The sequence below is a fragment of the Hemitrygon akajei genome, chromosome 14 (genome assembly GCF_048418815.1).
Source record: "Hemitrygon akajei chromosome 14, sHemAka1.3, whole genome shotgun sequence".
NCBI lineage: Eukaryota > Metazoa > Chordata > Chondrichthyes > Myliobatiformes > Dasyatidae > Hemitrygon > Hemitrygon akajei.
Window position 1 is genome coordinate 38,387,576 of NC_133137.1, and position 9,649 is coordinate 38,397,224.

At 51.5% G+C, this 9,649-nt stretch overlaps 1 protein-coding gene across 6 annotated transcripts in view; it reads right to left on the minus strand.

The window, feature by feature from the left end:
• The window catches only part of ube3b (ubiquitin protein ligase E3B), a 67,539-nt gene extending 59,043 nt beyond the window's left edge, over positions 1-8,496 (minus strand). For 4 of the 6 annotated variants that reach the window (XM_073065864.1, XM_073065867.1, XM_073065862.1 and 1 more), the window contains exon 1: positions 8,399-8,496. The gene's annotated coding sequence lies outside the window, so the exon portion shown is untranslated. The remainder of the gene's footprint in view (positions 1-8,398) is intronic. The other 2 variants (XM_073065865.1, XM_073065863.1) reach the window with 2 other exon arrangements.
• Between the last annotated feature and the right edge of the window lie 1,153 nt (positions 8,497-9,649).

Sequence of the window (9,649 nt, forward strand, 5' to 3'; positions counted from 1 at the left end):
ACAGATGAAAAACTGGTGCCCCCTTGCTTGAAATCAGTCCCTAATGACATTACTTGTTACGGACCCAATGATTAAAATCACAGCTTGAATGTTATCCTGTACTTCATGTCCAATGGAGACGAATTTCTGAAGTGCAAACATATTTGACGTTGGGATTCTCTACAGATCCTCTACAGTAGCATAGTGGTTAGCGCAATCATTTTTCAGCGCTACCAATCACTGACTGGGGTTCAATTCCCAATGCTGTCTGTAAGGAGCTTGAACTTTCTAACAGTGACCGCGTGGGTCTCCTCCAGGTGCTCCGGTTTCCTCGCACATTCTAAAGACATACGGGTTAGGGTCAGTGAGTTTTGGGCATGCTACATTGATGCTGGAAGTGTAGCAATACTTGTAGACTGCCCTCAGCATGATCCTTGCTAACTTGATTTCATACAAGTGACACATTTCACAATATGCTTTGATGTACATGTGACAAATAAAGAAATAAGCTAATCTTTAGTCCCTCACAACTGACACAGTCAAAATCATTTACAAGATCAAAGAAGGTCATTCATAGTGGTGATTTATGTTGCTCCTTCCATATCTCCCCCAGTTGTCACACAGCAGGTATCCCGTCCCCCCGAGCTGTCGTACGGTGCGTACCCCGTCTCCCCCAGTTGTCGTACGGCGGGTATCCCGTCTCCCCCAGTTGTTGTACGGAGGGTATCCCGTCCCCCCGAGCTGTCGTACGACGGGTTCCCCGTCTCCCCCAGTTGTTGTACGGAGGGTATCCCATCTCCCTGAGCTGTCGTACGGAGGGTATCCCATCTCCCTGAGCTGTCGTACGGAGGGTATCCCGTCTTGCCGAGCTGTCGTACGGAGGGTATCCCGTCTTGCCGAGCTGTCGTACGGAGGGTATCCCGTCTCCCCCAGCTGTCGTACGGAGGGTATCCCGTCTCCCCCAGCTGTCGTACGGCAGGTATCCCGTCTCCCCCAGTTGTCGTACGGAGGGTAGCCCGTCTCACCCAGTTGTCGTATGGAGGGTAGCCCGTCTCCCTGAAATGTCGTACGGCAGGTATCCCGTCTCCCCCAGCTGTCGTACGGCAGGTATCCCGTCTCCCCGAGCTGTCGTACGGAGGGTATCCCGTCTCCCCGAGATGTCGTACGGAGGGTATCCCGTCTCCCCGAGCTGTCGTACGGTGGGTATCCCGTCTCCCCCAGTTGTTGTACGGAGGGTATCCCGTCCCCCCGAGCTGTCGTACGGCGGGTTCCCCGTCTCCCCCAGCTGTCGTACGGCAGGTATCCCGTCTCCCCCAGCTGTCGTACGGAGGGTAGCCCATCTCCCTGAGCTGTCGTACGGAGGGTATCCCATCTCCCTGAGCTGTCGTACGGCGGGTATCCCATCTCCCCCAGCTGTCGTACGGAGGGTATCCCATCTCCCTGAGCTGTCGCACGGCGGGTATCCCATCTCCCCCAGCTGTCGTACGGAGGGTATCCCGTCTTGCCGAGCTGTCGTACGGAGGGTATCCCATCTCCCTGAGCTGTCGTACCGAGGGTATCCCGTCTCCCCGAGCTGTCGTACCGAGGGTATCCCGTCTCCCCGAGCTGTCGTACGGTGGGTATCCCGTCTCCCCCAGTTGTTGTACGGAGGGTATCCCATCTCCCTGAGCTGTCGTACCGAGGGTATCCCGTCTCCCCGAGCTGTTGTACGGAGGGTATCCCGTCCCCCCGAGCTGTTGTACAGCGGGTTCCCCGTCTCCCCCAGCTGTCGTACGGCGGGTATCCCATCTCCCTGAGCTGTCTCACGGCGGGTATCCCATCTCCCCCAGCTGTCGTACGGCGGGTATCCCATCTCCCCCAGCTGTCGTACGGAGGGTATCCCGTCTTGCCGAGCTGTCGTACGGAGGGTATCCCATCTCCCTGAGCTGTCGTACGGAGGGTATCCCGTCTTGCCGAGCTGTCGTACGGAGGGTATCCCATCTCCCTGAGCTGTCGTACCGAGGGTATCCCGTCTCCCCGAGCTGTCGTACGGCAGGTATCCCGTCTCCCCGAGCTGTCGTACGGCGGGTATCCCGTCTCCCTGAGCTGTCGTACCGAGGGTATCCCGTCTCCCCGAGCTGTCGTACGGAGGGTATCCCGTCTCCCCGAGATGTCGTACGGAGGGTATCCCGTCTCCCCGAGCTGTCGTACGGTGGGTATCCCGTCTCCCCCAGTTGTTGTACGGAGGGTATCCCGTCCCCCCGAGCTGTTGTACGGCGGGTTCCCCGTCTCCCCCAGCTGTCGTACGTAGGGTAGCACGTCTCCCCCAGTTGTCGTATGGAGGGTAGCCCGTCTCCCTGAAATGTCGTACGGCAGGTATCCCGTCTCCCCCAGCTGTCGTACGGCAGGTATCCCATCTCCCTGAGCTGTCGCACCGAGGGTATCCCGTCTCCCCGAGCTGTCGTACGGAGGGTATCCCGTCTCCCTGAGCTGTCGTATGGAGGGTATCCCTTCTTGCCGAGCTGTCGTACGGAGGGTATCCCGTATGGCCGAGCTGTCGTACGGAGGGTATCCCGTCTCCCCCAGCTGTCGTACGGAGGGTATCCCGTCTCCCCCAGCTGTCGTACGGCAGGTATCCCGTCTCCCCCAGTTGTCGTACGGAGGGTAGCCCGTCTCACCCAGTTGTCGTATGGAGGGTAGCCCGTCTCCCTGAAATGTCGTACGGCAGGTATCCCGTCTCCCCCAGCTGTCGTACGGCAGGTATCCCGTCTCCCCGAGCTGTCGTACGGTGGGTATCCCGTCTCCCCCAGTTGTTGTACGGAGGGTATCCCGTCTCCCCGAGATGTCGTACGGAGGGTATCCCGTCTCCCCGAGCTGTCGTACGGTGGGTATCCCGTCTCCCCCAGTTGTTGTACGGAGGGTATCCCGTCCCCCCGAGCTGTCGTACGGCGGGTTCCCCGTCTCCCCCAGCTGTCGTACGGCAGGTATCCCGTCTCCCCCAGCTGTCGTACGGAGGGTAGCCCGTCTCCCCCAGCTGTCGTACGGAGGGTAGCCCGTCTCCCCCAGCTGTCGTACGGCGGGTATCCCATCTCCCCCAGCTGTCGTACGGAGGGTATCCCATCTCCCTGAGCTGTCGCACGGCGGGTATCCCATCTCCCCCAGCTGTCGTACGGAGGGTATCCCGTCTTGCCGAGCTGTCGTACGGAGGGTATCCCATCTCCCTGAGCTGTCGTACCGAGGGTATCCCGTCTCCCCGAGCTGTCGTACCGAGGGTATCCCGTCTCCCCGAGCTGTCGTACGGTGGGTATCCCGTCTCCCCCAGTTGTTGTACGGAGGGTATCCCGTCCCCCCGAGCTGTTGTACGGCGGGTTCCCCGTCTCCCCCAGCTGTCGTACGGCAGGTATCCCATCTCCCTGAGCTGTCGTACGGCGGGTATCCTGTCTCCCCCAGCTGTCGTACGGAGGGTAGCCCATCTCCCTGAGCTGTCTCACGGCGGGTATCCCATCTCCCCCAGCTGTCGTACGGCGGGTATCCCATCTCCCCCAGCTGTCGTACGGAGGGTATCCCATCTCCCTGAGCTGTCGTACGGAGGGTATCCCGTCTTGCCGAGCTGTCGTACGGAGGGTATCCCATCTCCCTGAGCTGTCGTACCGAGGGTATCCCGTCTTGCCGAGCTGTCGTACGGCAGGTATCCCGTCTCCCCGAGCTGTCGTACGGCAGGTATCCCGTCTCCCCGAGCTGTCGTACGGCGGGTATCCCGTCTCCCTGAGCTGTCGTACCGAGGGTATCCCGTCTCCCCGAGCTGTCGTACGGAGGGTATCCCGTCTCCCCGAGATGTCGTACGGAGGGTATCCCGTCTCCCCGAGCTGTCGTACGGTGGGTATCCCGTCTCCCCCAGTTGTTGTACGGAGGGTATCCCGTCCCCCCGAGCTGTTGTACGGCGGGTTCCCCGTCTCCCCCAGCTGTCGTACGTAGGGTAGCACGTCTCCCCCAGTTGTCGTATGGAGGGTAGCCCGTCTCCCTGAAATGTCGTACGGCAGGTATCCCGTCTCCCCCAGCTGTCGTACGGCAGGTATCCCATCTCCCTGAGCTGTCGCACCGAGGGTATCCCGTCTCCCCGAGCTGTCGTACGGAGGGTATCCCATCTCCCTGAGCTGTCGTATGGAGGGTATCCCTTCTTGCCGAGCTGTCGTACGGAGGGTATCCTGTCTTGCCGAGCTGTCGTACGGAGGGTATCCCGTCTCCCCCAGCTGTCGTACGGAGGGTATCCCGTCTCCCCCAGCTGTCGTACGGCAGGTATCCCGTCTCCCCCAGCTGTCGTACGGAGGGTATCCCGTCTCCCCCAGCTGTCGTACGGAGGGTATCCCGTCTCCCCCAGCTGTCGTACGGCAGGTATCCCGTCTCCCCCAGTTGTCGTACGGAGGGTAGCATGTCTCCCCCAGTTGTCGTATGGAGGGTAGCCCGTCTCCCTGAAATGTCGTACGGCGGGTATCCCGTCTCCCCGAGCTGTCGTACGGCGGGTATCCCGTCTCCCCGAGCTGTCGTACGGAGGGTATCCCGTCTCCCCGAGCTGTCGTACGGCGGGTATCCTGTCTCCCCGAGCTGTCGTACGGCGGGTATTCCGTCTCCCCGAGCTGTCGTACGGCAGGTTCCCCGTCTCCCCGAGCTGTCGTACGGAGGGTAGCCCGTCTCCCCGAGCTGTCGTACGGAGGGTAGCCCGTCTCCCCCAGCTGTCGTACGGAGGGTAGCCCGTCTCCCCCAGTTGTCGTACGGCGGGTATCCCGTCTCCCCGAGCTGTCGTACGGAGGGTATCCCGTCTCCCCGAGATGTCGTACAGCAGGTTTTGCCTAGTAGGGGAATTAAGGGTTATGGGGAAAAGGCAGGTAGCCAGATCAGCCATCATTTTATTGAATGGCAGAGTAGGCTCGATGGACCAGATGGCCTACTCCTGCTCCTATTTCTTATATCCATTGTGTCTCTACTTGGACAGAATTCACACGGCATTTTAGTCACTAGGAGGTAATAACTGCAGCGGTCAGCAAAACTGATTTCCCTTCTGGCAGGCAGCAGGGTATTGCAACGTTTTATAATTGGATTTGACTCCTTTCTTTGAACCTGACTATGAATAAGGTCAGGCGGCAGGTGGAATTACATCTCTGCCATAGGAGGGGTAAGGCTCTCCCTCCATCCACTAGCTTGCAGGTTACCATTGGGCAAGGTGTAGTGCCTGTATAACCACAACCCCTCCACCCCCACCGATCAAGCCATGGGAGCAGGTGGTAGATGGTCGTATGAGCTGCTGGTGTATATCATAAGTCCTGGTTAGGTGACCACTGACACCAGGCAGACAATCTCTGAAAAGTAAAAATAAGGGTTCGGCCTGAGAGTCTGGCACGAATTTGAAAGCCTAAGATCTCGGGGCTCTGGAGATAGGTGGATCGAGAGTCAGTGTCACAGCAGGAGACCCGTGTGTCGCCGGGGAAGCCAGAAAATCTTTCACTGTGGGCCCGAAAACCCGAGGTCTTTGTGATCTTCAGGCACAGAGCTCGTAAAAAGAAATGAAATGGACTTTTTAACATTGTAAACCAGCGGGTTATTGTTATGTCTCCCGCTCGCTGTGAAAATGGGGGACACCTCCCTCTCCCTTATTAGGGAGAGAGAACCTGTAGTTTGTCGAATGCCAGATGAAATGTGATCCTCTTTCGGGTAACTGCAAGGTCTGTATCTTTGCTTTTGCCTAGCTCATGCTTGTGTGCTTTTTTTTGCTGGGGGGAGGGGGGATCGTTGCTTGCTGCCGCTGACGCATGGGCGTGGGAGCTTTGGGGTTTTCACATTTAACTGTCGTCCATTCTTTCAGGCACTTCTCTGTTTTTGTGGATGTTTGTGAAGAGAAAGTATTTCAGGATGCATTGTATACATTTCTCTGACATTAAATTGGACCTTTGAACCTCTGAACCTTTAATGGTTTGGGGTCACTCATCTTGTAAAGACACTGCCCCGAAGAAGGCAATGACAAACCACTTTCGTCAAAAAATTTTCCGAGAACAATCACAAAACCTTAATCACTCACGTGATACAACACAGCACATGACGATAATATGATGAAGGTATCACCAAGTCCCCTGGCATTATCTTCCTTCGATCAGATGTGGAAAAGGAAGTTGTGAATGTATCCAAAATTCATTTCTGTAGAATATTAGTACACAAGGGGAACAGCCTGCTTCCAAGCCTTGTTTTTAATTGACATGCAGAATATCAACTTCCTGTCGGTCTGGGATAGTAGCAAGACTAAGACAGAGCTTTGTTGTTGGATGGAATCAATGATGCTTTCATGGCTTAGTATTTCCAAAGTTCTCCTTCAAGCAGACAGTAACTTGATAAGCTCTCCTTTTGTCTCTAAACAAGACGGGATGTTTGGATGGTGGGTATCCTTGACAGTGACAAAGAATCTATGCATATCGTGATTATCGGAAAGCTTCTATGCTTCCCATACTCTTTCCACCCGGCATTGTATTCTTTATGCTGCAGTTTTTTTATGTTCAATGTCCACCATCAGCTGCCAATAGAGCTATTCCTTTCTATTGAGGCACAGTGGATTTCCAGTTCTTCTCATCAAACCAGTTATGGAGTCTTTTGGCAGAGAAAGCGCGGCACTGTTGACAGTAGATCTCAAGGCTGTTCAAGCACTGTGGTTCCTGTTGGCTAGGAGTCATCAGGTAGCATTCATGAGAGCCCTTGTTATTTGGCATTGATTTTTTCCCCTGCGGCAGATTTTCTGATGCCGTGGTATTTTCTGGGCCAGGTGATAGAGGTAACTAAACTGATTAGATAGTTAGTCCAAAGGTTGACCAGCAAAGGAGGTAGACAACCTTTCAGTCGCTTACTTAAAAGCTGATTGGAGATGATACTGTGAAGACTTGTACCTGCCTTCTGATGAAATAAGCTGTTGGTTATGGCAAAAATCAGATCCCAAGCATTCTATCAGAATGACTACTCTGCTAAAGCTAATTTTCCCTATTCCTTACTCCCCTCATGCTAATAACACTTTTCCAAAAGTTAGCACCCTCTCTAGCCCGAGCAATGAGTCACTTAAAAAGACATACATCTAAAACAGATATTAATTGCTGGGAGAGTAAATTCAGAATATTACACTTGAATATAATTACAATAGAGCAATTTTAACTTCATATTGGTAAGACTACAGATGATATTTGAATTCTTGTATATTACAATGCTTCCAAAATCTCAAACCAGTACTTTCATTAACATCAATAAGAAAAATGAATGGGAGGGTGGATTAAAAGAACACAAGTTAGACTGGACTAGATTCTGCTCACAATCACAACCCTGCAATGATACTAGTTTTAAATCAACATCGTTTTAGACATGAAATATAGAAAGCGTTATGTCTGAATATATAACAGCTTGTTATGGCAAATGCTCTGCGTATGACTGCAAGAAACTGCAGAGTTGTGGACGCTGTGTCCAGCACATCATGGAAACCAGCCTCCTTTTTATGGACCTTGTCTGTACTTCTTGCTGCCTCAGTCAATCAGCCAGCATAATCAAAGTCTCCACCAACCAGACATCTCTCTTTTCCCATCCTCCCATTGGACAGAAGATACAAAAGCCTGAAATCATGTACCGTCAGGCTCAAGGAATGCTTTTATTCCACTGTTACCAGAATCTTGAATGGACATCCTGTAAGATAAAATGGACCCTTGGGCTCACAATCTGCCTCATAATGATCTTGTATTTTATCACTTACTTGCTCTGCACTTATTTTTTACACTCTGCACTGTTATTGTTTTACCTTAATTCTAACTTAATGCACTGTGTACCGATTTGATCTGAAAAACAGTATGCAAGGCAAGCTCTTCACTGTATGTCAGTACACGTGACAATAATAAACCAGTTCCAATAATAAATTAATACCAAAAATGATGCTCTCTTGACATATTTTCAATTACTTAATCAATTACTGCATAATTTATTTGGATAATAAGCACGGATTTAAGCTATTCTTTTTCATTTTCTTTTTCCAAAATGCTAGTAAAAACATAATTAACAAAATTACAGGATTTGTTTTCAAGTATTATCACTACCACATGAAGTAATCCATTTAAAGTTTTACAGGTTTGTTTTGACAGCACCAGTTTCTATGCTCCTAATATCCAGCTGTATCATGTCATAGAAATTAGTATTATTAAGAGCACTATACGCAGCGCATAAGTAAGATCATTTCACTCCGCCGGTAATATTTACATAACGTATAATGCTCAGAAATCAGGTCAAACAAAACACAAAAACAAGAAATTAGGCCAAAACCTCCTCTTATGATTCTGGACTCTTCTTTCTGGTAAATATATATAACTCAGCATATTATTATCAATAATGATAAACTAATATTAGCTGTAGAAGTAAATACGCGGCTCTTTACCTTGTCTCTATTTTTATCTTTATGTTTCGCACAACACAACTCCACCAAGACCAGACCGATCCACCGCGACTGCTTCCGGGTTAGCGAGAGCCGGCGTCAACACAGTCTGCACCGCAAACCCGAGTACGCACGCATGGCTGACCGTCTCCATGGAGGCAGTGACGCCCCGCCATCTTGGTAAAGGAGTGCGTGCGTCTGCGATTGTCCAGCAGTGGAGCCCCGGGAGACACTGGTAGCAGACGTTGCCCACAGTCGGGAGTAATATATCTGAAGACTTAGTAAAACACATTTAGAAACTTTGTATAAATATTGTCTTTCTTTATTGGATGGATGATCACCCAATAAGGAAGACTTTTCTCTTTTGAAGCTTTTCTCTTCAAATTCATGTTTTCTGTATTTTTTGGACAATTTATCTTCTTTTGCCTATTGGTCCCTCCTCTGCGATGAATCAGTACTTTAGGTCATAGGTAGGAAACAGGAAATGCTAGAAATATGTATGGAATCTGTGAGAGAGAAAAAAAATAAGATTAACTTAGTGGTCCTTGGTTGGAACTGGGGGGAAAAACTAGAAATAGTGAAGGGAACTGAGAGAATAATTATCAGCACAATGGAAACCAAGAGAGTTTAAGTGATGCAAGACATGAGATTCTGCAAGTGCTGGAAATCTTGTGCAGCACACACACAATGCGTGAGGTCAATTACGGAGTCAGTATTTCAAGACAATATCCTTCATCAGTACTTGAAAGGGAAGGGGACAGAAGTCAGAATAAGAAGGTAGAGAGGGGTCGACCTATCACCTCCCAGCTTCTCACATCATCATCCCCTCCCCCAACAACTTTCCCCTCACCTGTTTTCACTTATCACCTTCCAGCTTGTACTCTTCCTCCTCTCCCTTGCCTCTTATCCTATATGGGAAGGTGGAGAGAACAGGGACACAAGAGACTGCGGACGCTGGAATCTGGAGCAACACACGAGGCAACAGGAATTCAGCGGGTCAGACCGCATCCATAGAGGGAAATGCAGACATCCCACCCTGTAGAAACTAATTACAGGGAGGTAGCACCACCACCTCGCCCCCACACCCCCCCCCCCCCCGCCCCGGTCGACCTCCAAGGGTGTATGTATACAGGACATTTAATTATGAAATAACACAACAATTTATTTGATAACATTGAAACTAACCACACACACACACTTATATATATATTCCTTGTTGAGTATTTTGTTGGCAGTCTCAATGCTAATAGCTAA